Source organism: Lactuca virosa, chromosome 9 (assembly GCF_052849685.1).
Source record: "Lactuca virosa cultivar CGN04683 chromosome 9, Lactuca_virosa_CGN04683_v6, whole genome shotgun sequence".
NCBI lineage: Eukaryota > Viridiplantae > Streptophyta > Magnoliopsida > Asterales > Asteraceae > Lactuca > Lactuca virosa.
This window is the reverse complement of record NC_136434.1, coordinates 212,359,372-212,374,990: the sequence shown is the minus strand read 5'-3', so window position 1 is coordinate 212,374,990 and position 15,619 is coordinate 212,359,372. Positions and strand designations below refer to the sequence as shown.

General features: G+C 33.3%; 1 long non-coding RNA gene across 4 annotated transcripts; it reads left to right on the top strand.

Moving 5' to 3' along the window:
• The first annotated feature begins 1,749 nt into the window (after window positions 1-1,749).
• LOC145136579 (uncharacterized) lies at window positions 1,750-9,954 on the top strand. 4 transcript variants are annotated; one of them, XR_013720548.1, is made up of 7 exons: window positions 1,750-2,489; window positions 2,570-2,669; window positions 3,098-3,196; window positions 3,518-5,091; window positions 5,182-8,585; window positions 8,662-9,010; window positions 9,766-9,954. It is a non-coding gene; the product is annotated as an uncharacterized LOC145136579 (long non-coding RNA). The 4 variants fall into 4 exon arrangements; XR_013720547.1 differs by adding an exon at window positions 9,175-9,275 and having other exon boundaries at window positions 3,518-8,585; XR_013720549.1 differs by adding an exon at window positions 2,891-2,923 and having other exon boundaries at window positions 3,518-8,585.
• Window positions 9,955-15,619: the final 5,665 nt, after the last annotated feature.

The following is a 15,619-nucleotide window of genomic DNA, read 5'->3' as shown; positions in this document are numbered from 1 at the left end:
AACAAAACATAAACTATGTTATATATTCATAAGAAAAAGTTACATTTACAAACTACAAAGACTAAGTTTCTCTTTAGACAAAATATGGCATTTCTAACAAAAATAGTTATAACCTAATTATCACACCATTTTTGTGGGATAAAACCTAAAGTATGTTGTTTTGGTCATGCATTTTGAAACTAGACAAAATATTAAGGAGTTAGTTTTACAAAAAGAAAACTCAAGAAGCTATCATTTTATGTAAAAGTGGATTTTTAAACAAAAATGTACATACCAAGTTTATGACATCAGCTCTTTCAAAAAAAAGGTTTATGACATCATTTTGTGAGTTTTAACTAAAGTTATATGGTTTTAAAACATATGAAACTACTTAGAGTTAAAATCCCAAAAAGGATAGAAACAAGTTTTATCGAGTTACATTTTTCTAGATACCGGTAAATATCGTCAAAAGGGGGCAAAAACTAGAAATTGACTTTTCATACCAAATATTCTCATGCCTGTGTTAGATGTAAGTTTTCATGACATAATCTTTTAAAAACATCTAGACAATAACTACTACGTATTTATATAAAAGATTATATAAATACTCTTAACAAATAATCATAATAAACTATAATTGGTATAGTTTGAGAGTCACAAACACTACATTATCATTTCGGAAGAAACATATAATTATTTAAAGGTATAATTATTTTTACATTATGTAACCACTATGGAAGATTAATACTTTCAATTACAAGAAAAAGGGTTTTCATTACACTAGACGTAAACTGGTTGATACAATTTTGTGAGACATTTGGCCTCACCGTACCTACCAGAGTACACACTAAAATCCAGCATTATAACCAGAGTCTCTTGTAGGGAGATCGTGACACTTGTGTATAGATCTATACGGGACTGACAACCCCGCACGTAAGCTGTTAGCTACAATTAGACCGACAAGGTCTAGGGTGACAAATGTCTAACATTCCGACGCCTGAAGAACGTCGTAGCATGCCAACTAGTCATTAGCACGGTTATAATAACTCACATGGGATATTAACAACACATTTGGTTTACGAGGCTAACATATATTCAATTAGTTTTATATAATGATAAAACTACGTAATATTATTTTCTAGTACAACACCACTTACATTTTTGGTCTGTGGGTTTAGGACTTACAATTCATTTTTAAAAGAAAATATTGAATATTTTGAAAGTGCATTCTAACATTTTACAAGGAAAAGTTACCGATTTTTCTCATACAAAACTTTTATGAACTTGCCAGCTTAATTGTTGACACTTTTTCAAAATCACTTGTATTATCAGAAAAATCAGGTAACCAAAAGGGTTTTGAGGATGGGGCGTTGCCGGGTCACGTTATCTTTTTTTGTCATATGTATTTAATACCAAGTAAACAATGTTTTGCGTACAATGTAAACTTCTTAATTATCAATATGATGGTTGTGTGGCTTTGATCACTATTATTTATTTGTTATGATACTGTACATGAAGTCATCCACCCCCAGACGTTTCCGCTATTCTTGTTTGGGGGTGTGACACCTAGATAGTTATTTATGGATTTTCGAGATAGTTTAAGCATTCGAGAAGCTCCGCTCAAACTGAAGGGAGTGTTAATTGTATTATTTATATGTTTAGTGTAAGTTTATACAATTATATAGTTTAGGGGTCCTTTATGTAAATATGTTCTCTTTGTATTATATATACCGATGAATGATAATGCAAATCCCTAAGGAGTTAATTTCTACAAACAATTTGGTTCCCTGAAAACCTACCTCTGATAACTTCATCTTCTTAATCTAGAAAGAAAAACCCTAAATGTTGTGGTGTACAAAAACCTTCCACATATATGATTTGGATTGTCAAATTTTATTGATGTTGCATCTATGATTTTCGTTCTGTTTGAAAAAATGTAAGAACCACTGTAAACTTGGTTTTAGTGGTCGGTCCAAGAGAGAGTCGAAAACCCGTGCACGCGCCTTTAAACCTGTGGAAACCCTTGTTTCCCAGCTACAGAAGAAATCATCAAGCATCAAGTATCAAGTGTGGGGAGAATCTTTTCATTGATGTCTTACGTAATTACGGAATCGCCAGCAGACCAAAAGATTCCTTACGCATCTTCTTGAGGATGAAGGACTTTGGTGTCACAAAATCCGTACGTTCTTTAAATACCCTTCTAAACGTTTTGATTCAGAACAGAAAATACGAATCGGTTCATGCTTTGTTCAAAAACAGTCAAAAGAAGTTCAATATCAGACCCAATGTGTTTACTTGTAACATTCTTTTAAAAGCATTTTGTACGAAGGGTGATATAGAAGGTGCACTCAAGGTGCTCGATGAGTTATACTACTGTAATGGGAGCTTATGTTTTCAAACGAGATATGATTGGTGTAAAGAAGATGTTTGATCAGATTCTTGATAGAGGATGGATCCCTGATGCTACAACTTACACAAATCCTAATTGATTTTCAATTTCACCCATATAGGTTTGATTTTCTTTCGATTTGGGTTTGATTTAGACTTCCAATTTCAGCACTTCTTCAATTTGATTTGGAAATTGTTGCAGTATCGTTAGGTTCATGTGAATTCAGGAACAGAACAAAGACTATGATTGGGAACGGGACCACACTTCTCTCGCCATCCCCAATGACAAACACAAAGCCTTGGTAAGATACTTTAATAAGTTTATTTCTTTAATTTTTTTTCACTTTTGATCATACCTTTGTAACAACGTCTGTGTGTAATTTCATAATTTCTCTGCCACTGTGAATTTGATATATGGATCTCCTGTTTGTATAAGCTTTCTTTGCCTAATCGAGCCAAAATACTAATTTCTTTGCTTCAATTATATCTTTATGTAATGGTGTTATACACAAATTACATGTAGGTGATTTCTTTTTAACAGAATTTCTACTTCAAGGTTTGTCTGCCACCTGCTCGATGAAATGCTTAAGAGAAACTTGTAGCTTTTTTTTTTTCAACATATCACTATTGTTTAGCATTAAAAATGACAGTGAGGTATTGTAACCAGACTATATTAATTAAATCATATTTTCCTTTACTAATGAAAGTATGTTACTATTTCCTGCTGCAGGTTTTACGATTCGTCGAGGGTGCAACAAAAACCGAAGAAACAATGAAAAAATGATTATCCATGCTGACAAGGGACTGCAATCATTTCTGTAAAATCATGGTTTGTGCTTCTTTGAAAATAAACATTCCAAAATAGTTTTGGACACAAGAAATAACAATGTATTTTGAGGGCAAAATACATAAAAGTTACTATATTTTGGTCTTTTTTGTACTTTAACCACTGTATTTCAGTTTCATCAACGAAAGCCATCTAAATTCACCAATTTTTTTTTTTTGAAATATTTGAATTTACAACATTCAAATTGAATGTGTGGCAGGTAGCATTGGTCAGATATGGCATCATACTTTTCATTTTACTTTCATTATTTCCTTTCCGTTTCTCTTTGTATATGTTAACTTTTGTGTTTTTTTGACCTTGCAGCTGAGGTGGTAACTGGCTGCATGAGGGCAAATTCTAATGATGCTTACATCAATCAATAAAGGGATTGGAAAGTATAAACGTATAATCAAGGAACATCCCTTTGCAAACACTCGATGGCTTCTAATCCCTGCAAAGCGGGGGAATCTTCACTAGTTGTAGATAAACTATAAGCTATTATATACAATAAATAAACTTATACATAAAATATACTAAAGATATTATAAATATTTAAAATTAAAAGAATATAAACAAGATATTAAACGAGAAAAAGACTAGAATGCAAATTAGAGGGTTCGATCTCATTTGCTGACCTGTTTACAAAATCATCTTCTAGAACAACTTCTTTCCCCAAACCTTAATCAAGCCTTTCAAAAACCTAATACGCAGGTCCGATTCCAATTACTTTCCGACTCCAATTCTAATTCTCGTTTTCCAGCTCTCGTTCTCCATCTTCAATGGAAGCAAGTGGTCAAATCCATTCCGTTCTTTTTTGTATGCTGTTCATGTTCATCATTGGTGAAGTAAGCGGTCAAATCCATCCCAAAGAAGAAGCCCTGTTCGGTTTCGGTTTTGCAGCAGGACTTGAACACAAACTCAACTGGAATCGTTCCACCATGATGTGTAGATCCTGGTGGAGGTCACTTGCTATGGCAGGAGAGTGACTCATATTATACTTCCTGCTATGGAGCTTGCTGGGCAAATCCCATCAGACACTGGTGCACTAGAGAAGTTGACAGTCCTCAATTTGGAAAGAAATTTTCTCAATGGAACTCTACCAGTAGATTTTGTTTCTATGAGTTCACTCTGAAAACTGCTTCTCCAACATAAAAATCTTACTGGTAACCTACCTAAGTAGTTTCTGAATGGGTTACAAACACTTAATCTGTCATACAATTCTTTCACATGACCAATCCCAGAAACTCTCATGGAGATGGTCGATCTTAATCGGTTGTATTTACAAAACAATCATCTCACCGGTGGATTATCCAACATATCATCCTCTTCAAGTTTGAGGTTTTTGAATGTAAGCTATAACATGCTTACCGGAAAAATACCTTCTTCGTTGAAGACTTATTCAACTTAAATTTTTGTTGGAAGCAAGCATTTGTGTGGGGTACCACTTAGTTCCTGCAGATTTTTTAATATTTCAGCGATTTGCATTGCATTATTATGGAATGCAGTACTAGTAGTGGTGTTGGTTGTGACATGTTTTATTCTTAGGGTTATGAGCGATGATGCGATTCCTAACCCACTCGGGGAGGTTGGTTGTAGTGAAATCATACAACAAATTGATAACTCAAATGTTAGTAGATTACTAACTCCGGTGGGTTGTTACGAAAGAGGAAATTTTGAGAGGCCTTCTCAAACTATTTTAAGGGATTTAGATAAATTATTTCAGAAGCGTTTTGATAGTCTTAGCTTGACCAAGCAAGATTATGAAGAAATGATTGAGCAGATAAACAGAAGTCCACAACATGAAAACAGTCTTCCCAATTTCATCTTGCTATTTCATCAATGACATATTTATTTTATATGATATTTTCCCAGGGACAGTCTATTTTTAGCCATTCATGGTACACATAACTTTATATCTTTTCAATTAAAGTTTTTATTTTTAACTTTTATTGATTAAAAAGTAAATTAATGTTGTGAAACTCCAATAGGATGGGACTCAAGGTTGAAAGTAGCCAAACAAGTTGCAAAAACTATTGCCCACATACACACAATAGAAGAACCAAAAATGGTGCAAGAGAACATTAAGTTATCGAATGTCCTGTTCAACCAAGCACATGATATTATGGTTGTGGATGTGGGCCTGTGGCCACTTATGAACCATCATCAACGACCCGGTTGAGGTTACATTCCACAAGTCGTTATGCGTGGTGAACCCTATACCCATGATTCAGATGTTTATTCATACGGGGTTCCGCTTGTGGAGCTGTTGACCGGTAAGGTGCCATTCCAACACCCGCCAAGAGCCAATATGGTGAACATACATTCGATTGTTTCGAAAATCAGTCATTTTTATTACATGGAGCTTGCAGACGAAGAAGACAAAATGTGTAATCTTTCGGAACTGACATTGTGCTTAGGTGCGGGGAAACCGCAACCAAAAATAAGTGAGGTAATTGATTTTTTAGAAATTCTTTAGAAACCAGTTTAATTTTAATTATGATAGTGCATTGTTTTTCCTTTCTACTGTCGATCATTCCAAAATAGAAAACAAATAGTATTTTATTTTTAGTTAGAGAATTTTATTAGCATAGAATAGCAACATACTTTAATTAAAAAAATTATTAGCACAAAATAGCAACATACTTTAACTTAAAGGGTTTACTAGGCCTTTACACTTTTGATTTATTAGCATAGAATAGCCACATATTCTTTAGTTTAAAATTTTTGACATTTCTATGTGGGGCGGACAAACTAGAATGACAACATACTTTCTTTTGAAACTTTTCTACAAGGTCTAAATAAGCCAAAAGAAATGAATTGTGCTGTTTCTATTTGTTTATAAACCCAAGAAAAAGTAACCTAGTTTTATTTTGGTATTTTTGTACCAGGTATAAAAAACACAAAAAGAAAAAGAAAGGAAAAATAAGAGTAGAACGCCTGCTGTAATATTATACCCAAACAAAATAAAACTAGAAACAACCTTTTCATCCACTTTCAACTTCTACTGCTTCTTAAATCTTATTACTAAAAATAAATTACTAGTTTTCTATTTTGGAATGATCCACAGTAGAAAACAAAAACAATGCATTATCATAATTAAAATTAAACTGGTTTCTTAAGAATTTCTAAAAAATCAATTATCTCACTCATTTTTTGTTGCGGTTTCACCGCACATAAGCACATCAATGCCAGTACCGAAAGATTACGCATTTTGTCTTCTTCGTCTGGAAGCTCCATGTAATAAAAGTGACTGATTTTTGGGACAATCGAATCTATGTTCACCATATTGACTCCTGGTGGATGTTAGAATGGCACCTCACCGGTCAACAACTCTACAAGCAGAACCCCGTATGAATAAACATCTGAATCAAGGGTATGGGGTTCACCACGAATAACGCCGTGTGGAATGTAACCACCACCGGGTCGTTGATGATGGTTCATAAGTGGCTACAGGCCCACATCCACAACCATAACATCACCTGCTTGGTTGAACATGACATCCGATGACTTAATGTTCCCATGCACCATTTTGGCTCTTCTATTGTGTGTATGTGGGCAATAGCTTTTGCAACTTGTCTGGCTACTTTCAACCTTGAGTCCCATCCCATTGAAGTTTCATAACCTATAATTTACGTTTAAATTAGTAAAAATTAAAAATAAAAACCTTAATTGAAAAGATATAAAGTTATGTGTACCATGAAGGGCTAAAAATAGACTGCCCCTGGGGAAGAAATCATATAAAATATATTTGTCATTGATGAAATAGCAAGATGAAATTGGGAAGACTATGTTTTCATGTTGTGGACTTCTGTTTATCTGCTCAATCATTTCTTTAGAATCTTGTTTGGTAAAGCTAAGACTATCAAAACGCTTCTGAAATAATTTGTGTAAGTCCCTTAAAATAGTTTGAGAAGGCCTCTCAAAACTTCCTCTTTCGTAACACCACACCGGAGTTAGTAATCTACTAACATTTGAGTTATCAATTTGTTGTATGATTTCACTACAACTAACCTCCCCGAGTGATTTAGGAATCACATCATCATTCATGACCCTAAGAATAAAACCTGTCACAACCAACACCACTACTAGTACTGCATCCCCTAATAATGCAATGCAAACCGCTGAAAGATTAGAAATTATGCAGGGACTAAGTGGTGCCCTACACAAATGCTTGTTTCCAACAAAAATTTAAGTTGAATAAGTCTTCATCGAAGAAGGTATTTTTCCGGTAAGCATGTTATAGCTTACATTCAAAAACCTCAAACTTGAAGAGGATGATATGTTGGATAATCCACCGGTGAGATGATTGTTTTGTAAATACAACCGATTAAGATCGACCATCTCTATGAGAGTTTTTGGGATTGGTCCTGTGAAAGAATTGTATGACGGATACGTGTTTGTAACCCTTTCGGGAAGTACTTAGGTAGGTTACCAGTAAGATTATTATGTTGGAGCAGCAGTTTCCGGAGTGAACTCATAGAAACAAAATCTGCTGGTAGAGTTCCATTTAGAAAATTTCTTTCCAAATTGAGGACCGTCAACTTCTCTAGTGCACCCAGTGTCTCTGTTGGGATTTGCCCTGCAAGCCCCATAGCGGGAAGTATAATATGAGTCACTCTCCTGCCATAGCAAGTGACCCCCATCCATGACCTACACATCATGGTGGAACGATTCCAGTTGAGCTTATGTTCAAGTCCGGCTGCAAAACCCAACATGGGTTTTTCTTCGGGATGGATTTGACCACTTACTTCACTAATGATGAACATGAACAACATACAAAAAAAAAAAACGGAATGGATTTGGCCACTTGCTTCCATTGAAGATGGAGAACGAGAGTTGGAAAACGAGAATCATAATTGGAGGCAGAAAGTAATCGGAACCGGAGAGATGGAAATCGGAATCGGAGCTGCGTATTTGGGTTTTTGAAAGGCTTGATTAAGGTTTGGGGAAAGTTGTTCTAGAAGATGATTTGGTAAACAGGTCGTCAACAAATGAGATCGTTTAATATTTTTTTGTTATATTCTTTTAATTTTAAATATTTATAATATCTTTATTATATTTTATGTATAAGTTTATTTATTGTACATAATAGCTTATATTTATCTACAATACGTTTTATGCTCACCGCCCCAACATTTCGAGTCTTCAAATATTGGATTTTAATAAACTGTAGTATGAAACATAAATTGTAAATAACTTTAGATCGACGGCAAAATATAAAATAATAATAATCGAGTTAAGAAAAAAGCAAATTAGTTATTGTAGATATTTCGGATTAATATTGGTATCCACTAGGGTATATACTAGGGGTGCAAACGGGCAGGCCCGACCCAATACCTGGGCCAGATGGGCTGTGGCCCAGGCAGCATTTTTGAGGGGGCATCATTAGTCCGTAAGTAATTGTGTATATATTAGTTTGGCAAAAAAGATTAAAGCCCAAGCTCCTGATTTTTGTTCTCTAACCACAGACGAGACGACACAAGCCTAGAGGCAAGGCACTTGTGCTTGAATCAACATTGGAGATGTAATCGCCTTGAAAATTGAAGTTTGTAGAAGATCGAGGAGTCGAATGCATCTCTAAATCGATTGGTTCTAATTTCTACTTATTTATTTATTTTTCTCCTAATTTTTATTCACGATTTACGTATTTGTATGAGTTGGGGTTCCCGGTCCCAACTAAGATTGTCATTATTGTATTTTTGATTCCGACTTATAATTCTCCTATTCTTTTTATCACTATTTTGATTTGATTGGAGTTTAATTGTTCAAGTTGGAGACATGGAGTTCGTCGGTTCAAAGCTATCATCAATTAAAAATGTAATTATTTGTTCTATTTTTCTATTTCTGATTCCCAATCTGTTCTAAATGTATCAGTTATTTTTCGAAATATGCATCTTTGCTTTCATATTTATTTGTTTGATTATAGTAGTTTGCTTCAAGAAGTCCAATTTTTGATTTCTTGTGGTTTGCTTCCAAATTAGGTGTGTAAGAGTTCGAATATGTGCTGCATTTTTTAGTTCAAAATAAGGAGTTTACAGTTCCTATTTCTCTCCTTTAAGTTTGAAATCAGGAGTTGCTTCCGGTATGATTTTTCTGGTTTGCTTTGGTATACTTTTTGTTGTTTTATGTATGAATTTCTAGAGTTCCTTTCTGGATTTTGATGGTCTGTTTATGTGATTCGGGATGTATATTTTATTGTTGAGTTTTGAGCTTTTGATTATTTTGAATATCTGAAGGAAGCAGCCAGGGGCAGTAGGTATATAATTTTTCCATTGTTATTTGTTGCTACAAGACAATTTTTTTTTAAATGGATCTCTATTTATGATTCCTTGATTTATTTTCCAGATCATTTTTCATAGTGAAAGTGGAAAAAACACAAAATTTTGGTTTTAAAATAACAAGGGCAAATTAGGAAAATTCTTATTGTACTTTTCTGCTTCATATTTGTAGTAGTATGTATCTTATTTTTCCTGATACTAAAAAAACTCATATTTTTGTCTGCATTTTTGTTCTTTACTTTTATATTGTCAATATCTCTATCAACATTTATTTTATTTTCTTTTTTTTTACAGTAAGTGCATTAAACAACAAAGTGGGACAAATGGTTTCCAAAACAATGTGTAATGTTGTAATAAAAGACATTGTTGTCACCCTTGAAGAAGGAAAATTTGTTTGAAAATCAATTATATGTTGTTGAACATGTTGTTTTGTGATTTACATATGTTTTTGTTTGTAGTTATATGAATTTTGTTTGATTATAAGATTTGTAGAGATGAGTTATATATATATATATATATATCACACTTATTTTGTATAAATATAAGGGCATTATTTTATTACCTTGCCCTGGGCATAAAAATACAATGGACCGGCCCTGCAAACTGGGGCGGATATTTGCAGAGATTGTAATCCCCATATCCGTACCCGAAATATGATCCTCACACCCATCCCCGACGGGTTCGGGTGAAAAAATCCCCGCCGGGTACGAGGAACCCTATCGATACCCATTAAATAAAAATTTTCAGTTTTTTTAATAGATTCAATACTACACATTACATGTACATGGGTATTTAACCATTATATCTACAGGAGACTAAAATTTAAACATTACATTACGACATTACTGAATTAGAAACAATATTACAGATTACATGTATATGGGCAGTAAATTTAAACATTACAAATCACATAAAGAAATCAACTTGGCTTCCAAGTTTTAAATATATAGCTTATCACTAGAACGTTGGTAAAAGTAACAAAATTGAAGATTACATTCAAAATGGTTTTTAGCCAAAAGCATAAACGACAGACAATATATTATAGCTAATCAACTAATTAAAAAAACAATCCATAGAAAGAGGATAAAAATCTTGTACAGCCAAAGAAATCGCGTGCATAAAAAATAATAACCATTTAACCAGAAGCAACCAAAATAAATCCATGAGAACTGTTGTCGATGGTCTTGATTGTTGAAGACTTAGAGAAGCAAATAACGTTAGGGAATTATGTACTCTTGGAAGAATGGAGATTGGCCTTTGGAGATATCTGGATTCTTGACGACTACACTTGAAAACAAACAAAGTCGAAGAGAAAGAGAGAAAAACTGTCGAATGGAGACTGGCGATTGATGCTTGATGGTAAATGGTATTACTATGTTGAATTGAAGATGTTAGAGGCACCAAGACAAAAAAGTGAAGGCGTGAGAAGTGAAACGTTTCCGATACTCAGTTAATTAGGATTTGGGAATTAATGAGTTATTTAATAACAATCTACTCTAATAAATGAAGATGCAATTTGCCACATGTCAATCTCTCATGAGTTTTGACACTTGTCATTTTATGGTATTTTTGAAATAAATAATATCCAAATGTCAATTTTTGTTTTTTTGATTTTTTTTCAATTTTAAAAATTAAAAAGCCATATAATACTTATAGTTATATATGTAAAGTAGTAATTGTAATAAATGTGATTGTGAATTGCAAGAAATACGTTTTTTCTTTTTTTATTTTGAATATTTATTTTAAAAAAAATTAAAGGTTTACATTTTAATTTTTAATATTTTGGAATCAACCCGTGTAATACACGGGTTTCACACCTAGTTAGAGGATATATCAATACAAATTAAGTGTGCCCTATCCATCAATTAGTAAAAATATCGCTAAAAACCAAAAAAATGGTTGTCGAGTTGGTTTGAAGGAGGGATTTTGTTTGCGTAATAAAAATAGATTAAGTGTGTCTAAGCCCATAACTATAATTGGTATAAACTTGAATTGACAATAGCAATGTCCTTTTGTGTTGCCTTCAAACCTGACAATTGAATATGATAATTGTTAGAGAGAGAAGAATAATTTATTAATTGGTTAATAACTTAATTAGAAATCTTAATAAATGATTTATTAATGTATTATAGAAACAATATATTAATTAGAAATCATAATGTTTAATTAATATTTAATCAGAATTAATTTGGAATTAATTTTGGGATTAAATGAATTAATTGAAACTGCATGGATTAAAGGTGACAATGTTCAATAGTTGAGCATTGAGCATTCTAGAACCTCCCTAAAGGAAGGGGGGGGGGGGACGAATTCTAGGGTGTTACTAGGGTTTCCTTGGGCTCTAAGGGTGCCTTGGATGCCTTAGGGAGGAAGTTAATGGATTAGAGTTATCTTGGATACACCTGCCTTATCCAATACCTTCCTAACACCTATATAAACCCTACTAAAGGTTAAATTTCGGCTAACCCTTGATTCTAAGTGCCTTTGGCCGAAATTTTGATCTACCTTCTCTCTCTATAGTATTCCTGGTTGCTTGGTTTGTTTGTGAGCCAATAGAGGCGCGACACTTGTGGCGCTTGCTACCGAAGCTCTTTCAAGCAAGGTTTTTAGATTGTTATTACAATATAACAATCAAGGGTATGTATTTTAATCCCTATCATGTGAATTTCGATTATAATACATAGAACCTAGGGTTTCTTCTTTTGTTATTCAAGTTTGCATGTTCAACTAGTGAAAACCTAGATCCTTAATTTAGGGTTGCATGAACACATAGGGTTTGTAGTTATGCTCAAAACCCATCAGTGCTATCAGAGTCTAGGGTGTTTTCCAGTTGAACTTGTTGCAATTGTGAATCGTTCAAAGGAGAAGGTAGCAGAATCGTCATTCTGTTCATAGAACTCGACGAGTGCATTGCACTGACTTGACGAGTTGGCCTGTCGGATCCCTGATTTTTCAATTTTGTTATCTTGGTTAGATTAGGATAATTACCTTAATTCATTTTTACTGCTTAAAATTGAATTTTCTAGAAACTTAATTGGATATCCTTGTCAAAATCTTTAATTTGGTTAAATTTTAGATAGAGATAAAATTAATTTATTAATTTAATTATTTAAAATATTTAACCTAGTATTTTTTTGAAAAGTTTTAAAAATACACCCTTTGGTTTCAGAATATAAAATTTAATTAAATAGTTTAATTTTGAAATATTAAATTCCAGAACCATAGTATTTTAAAAGTTTTAAAGTACATCCTTATGGATGTTATTAATAATTTAATTAAATGTTTATTAAAAGATAATTAATAAATCCATAGAATGTTTAAATTTAATTTAATTAAATGTTTAATTTATTAAAAGATTAAACCTCTAGTATTTTAAATGTTAAAAATACACCCTTATATATATATATATATATATATATATATATATATATATATATATATATTGTAAGATTAAAAGTTAATATTTATTTACATAAGGAAATGTCAGTCTTACCGTTAGTAGGTCTCATTCACGAAGCTGGTCTATAAGGGAGTTTAAAGAAGCGGCCTATAAAATGACCACCATTGGGTATCCACTCCTACCTACCTCTCTCTTGACTAGTGGAGATTCGTTAGCCGAACGGGTTTGATAGGACTCTAAACTCTCATTAAAAGTATAATGAATTATAAAGTAACTAAACCTTTTTCTAAAATCCCATTCTTAGTTACTTTAGAAAAAATGTGAATTTGATGCTAACCAATGAAATTGTACATTACACCTTATTGGTCGATAGTGGAGCGTGTGTGCTTAACCGGCACACTAATATGGGATTAATATTGTTGGCAATGGGTGTCTCGTAAATTATCGTTGAGTTAATGGAGCGCGTGTGGTTAACCGACACATTAATTTTAGATGGTAAATGACATCGAGAGTACCAAGCAAATTTGCATGGTTATTCACATCTCGTTTGTGATCCTCGACATCCCAGACATAAAGTGAGAGCATAATCGAGATTAAACATGCCATTGAATAGCTCAATGAATCTCAAAGATGTAGGAGTTTCATTAGATTGAAACTGGTAAATGTTTACCTACCTAAAATAGGTTCGAATTTGATTATAACATCCCTCTTCAGAATTCGAATCGAAAATATGGATCCTAGCCTTAATTTAAAATTTGGGTTAATAATTAAGGATTAAGTAAATCAACTAACTTGAATTCTTATCTCCCTTTATAGATGTCGAGTTCTGACAACAATGGTCTTCCTCATCCTTTTGGAAATGGTTTTCCTTCTCATTCTGAAGATGATTTTCCACAAGTTGATCAAGGTGAAAGAATGTTCCCTTCTTCAAATGGTGGAACTGGAAATAATTCTTCCCCAACTCTTCCTCCACCTCCTCCAGTGATTCTCCCCGACCCACGTTTTCTTCAACTTGAAAAGTTCAAGGTTACTCAAGCCCTGTTGGCATGCAAACACCTAGATGGAAATTCTGTATGTGCACATGTTCTAAACATGAAGTCGCACACTGACGGATTGGGAATGTTAGGTGTCGTTTTCCCAAAGGAGATGGCTATTGATCTGACATATTTGCTAATTGCTACTGAAGCCGAAATGATGAAGAGCACTGGTCAAGAAAATGTGTTTGAAGGATCTGTCTCCCAAATTTCCATGGACATTGACAATGGCAATATTGATAGTCCAGAAAAGGTTTCTCTTCCCAATGGAAAGGGATTGGCCAAGGTCATACCGTTTGACCATATGGTAAAGAGAAAGGCTAATTTTGAGATAGTCCCATGTGCTATTCCTAAGAAGTCCATATGTTTCTATTGCCAATTGAAGGGACATTGGATGCGAAGCTGTCCTGTCTACCCGAAAGATCTCAGAGATAGTAAAGTCAAGCTGTATGACTCTACTTCAGGTAAATCCACTATCTAACTATATTTTATTAAGTTACTATTCATAGATTCTTAATACATGATGTGATAGTCACATTTTGATGTTTTGCAGAATCTAAGAGAAAGAATGAAACTTAAGAAGAGTAAGCTGAATCTGATTGTGAGAGATGGATTTCGGTCGCATGGTTCGATAATCGGATTTTTGAGTTACTGCTTAGGAGTTATGATAGATTGCTTAGGAAATATCTAAAAACATAGTTTTCATATATATTTGCATTGTAAGGACATCTTTTTCTGCACATTATCAATAAAGTAAGTTTTGCGTTTTATCTTATTTACTTTATATTTTCCTTGCAATGGTATTTATGAAAATTGGTGGTTATATTTCAATTATTAGCAATGTTAAATGTGGATTTGATTCTTTGTAATATCAACTTTCATAATTGACCAAGTGAAAGGAAATTCTCATCACCCAAGTTTCATTTGGATAGAAACTTGGAGTCATACAATTCGTATTGTGTGATACATGAGAATTTTGATCATTGGAAGATTAAGACAATTTCCTTGATCACATGTTTATGTGAGACAAGTGAAGGACTAAAGGATCTAGTACACATTGATGTGGACTGGTCAGATCCACGAAAAAGGACGATAAGTCTATTCGTCATGATTTACTGGTGGTTCAGGAAATATGGTTGTGTGTATAAGATTAAGCAAAATTCTAACACTTTGAAAAAGTTTCAAAGAGTAGTGGAACGAATAAGAAGAATCTATTAGGCAGAAAGATAAAGGTTTCTCCAATCTAAAAGGAAAAGAGAGTACTTGAGTATCATGTTTTATGATCATCTTAATGATTGTGGAACTATGTCACTATTGATTCTCTAAGGACATCTTAGTGCAATTATCTCAACTAAGAAGATGAATCAGATATTGTTAAAATGGTTTAATCAACAGATGAGTCATACTTATCAAATCAGGTTTTAGAATCACACTCTAGTAACTACGAATCCCATCTCAAACCGAGTAGGTTTATGACACCTCATGAAATGTGGAGTAGAAATGTTTTCTTGCTCTAGCACATTTGAAATTGGTAGTTGTGATGTTTTTTGTTAAAACAAAGATAAACCAATACCAATTAAATGAAGTGTTGTCTTGATAAGAACCCACACTAACTTTTGAATGTTTGTTTTGTTTGTCGAGGAATGTTCCTTAACAGAAAAACTTATATGTCAAGAACTCAGTGGGAGTCTTAATGATTTGTAATAGTTTCAGG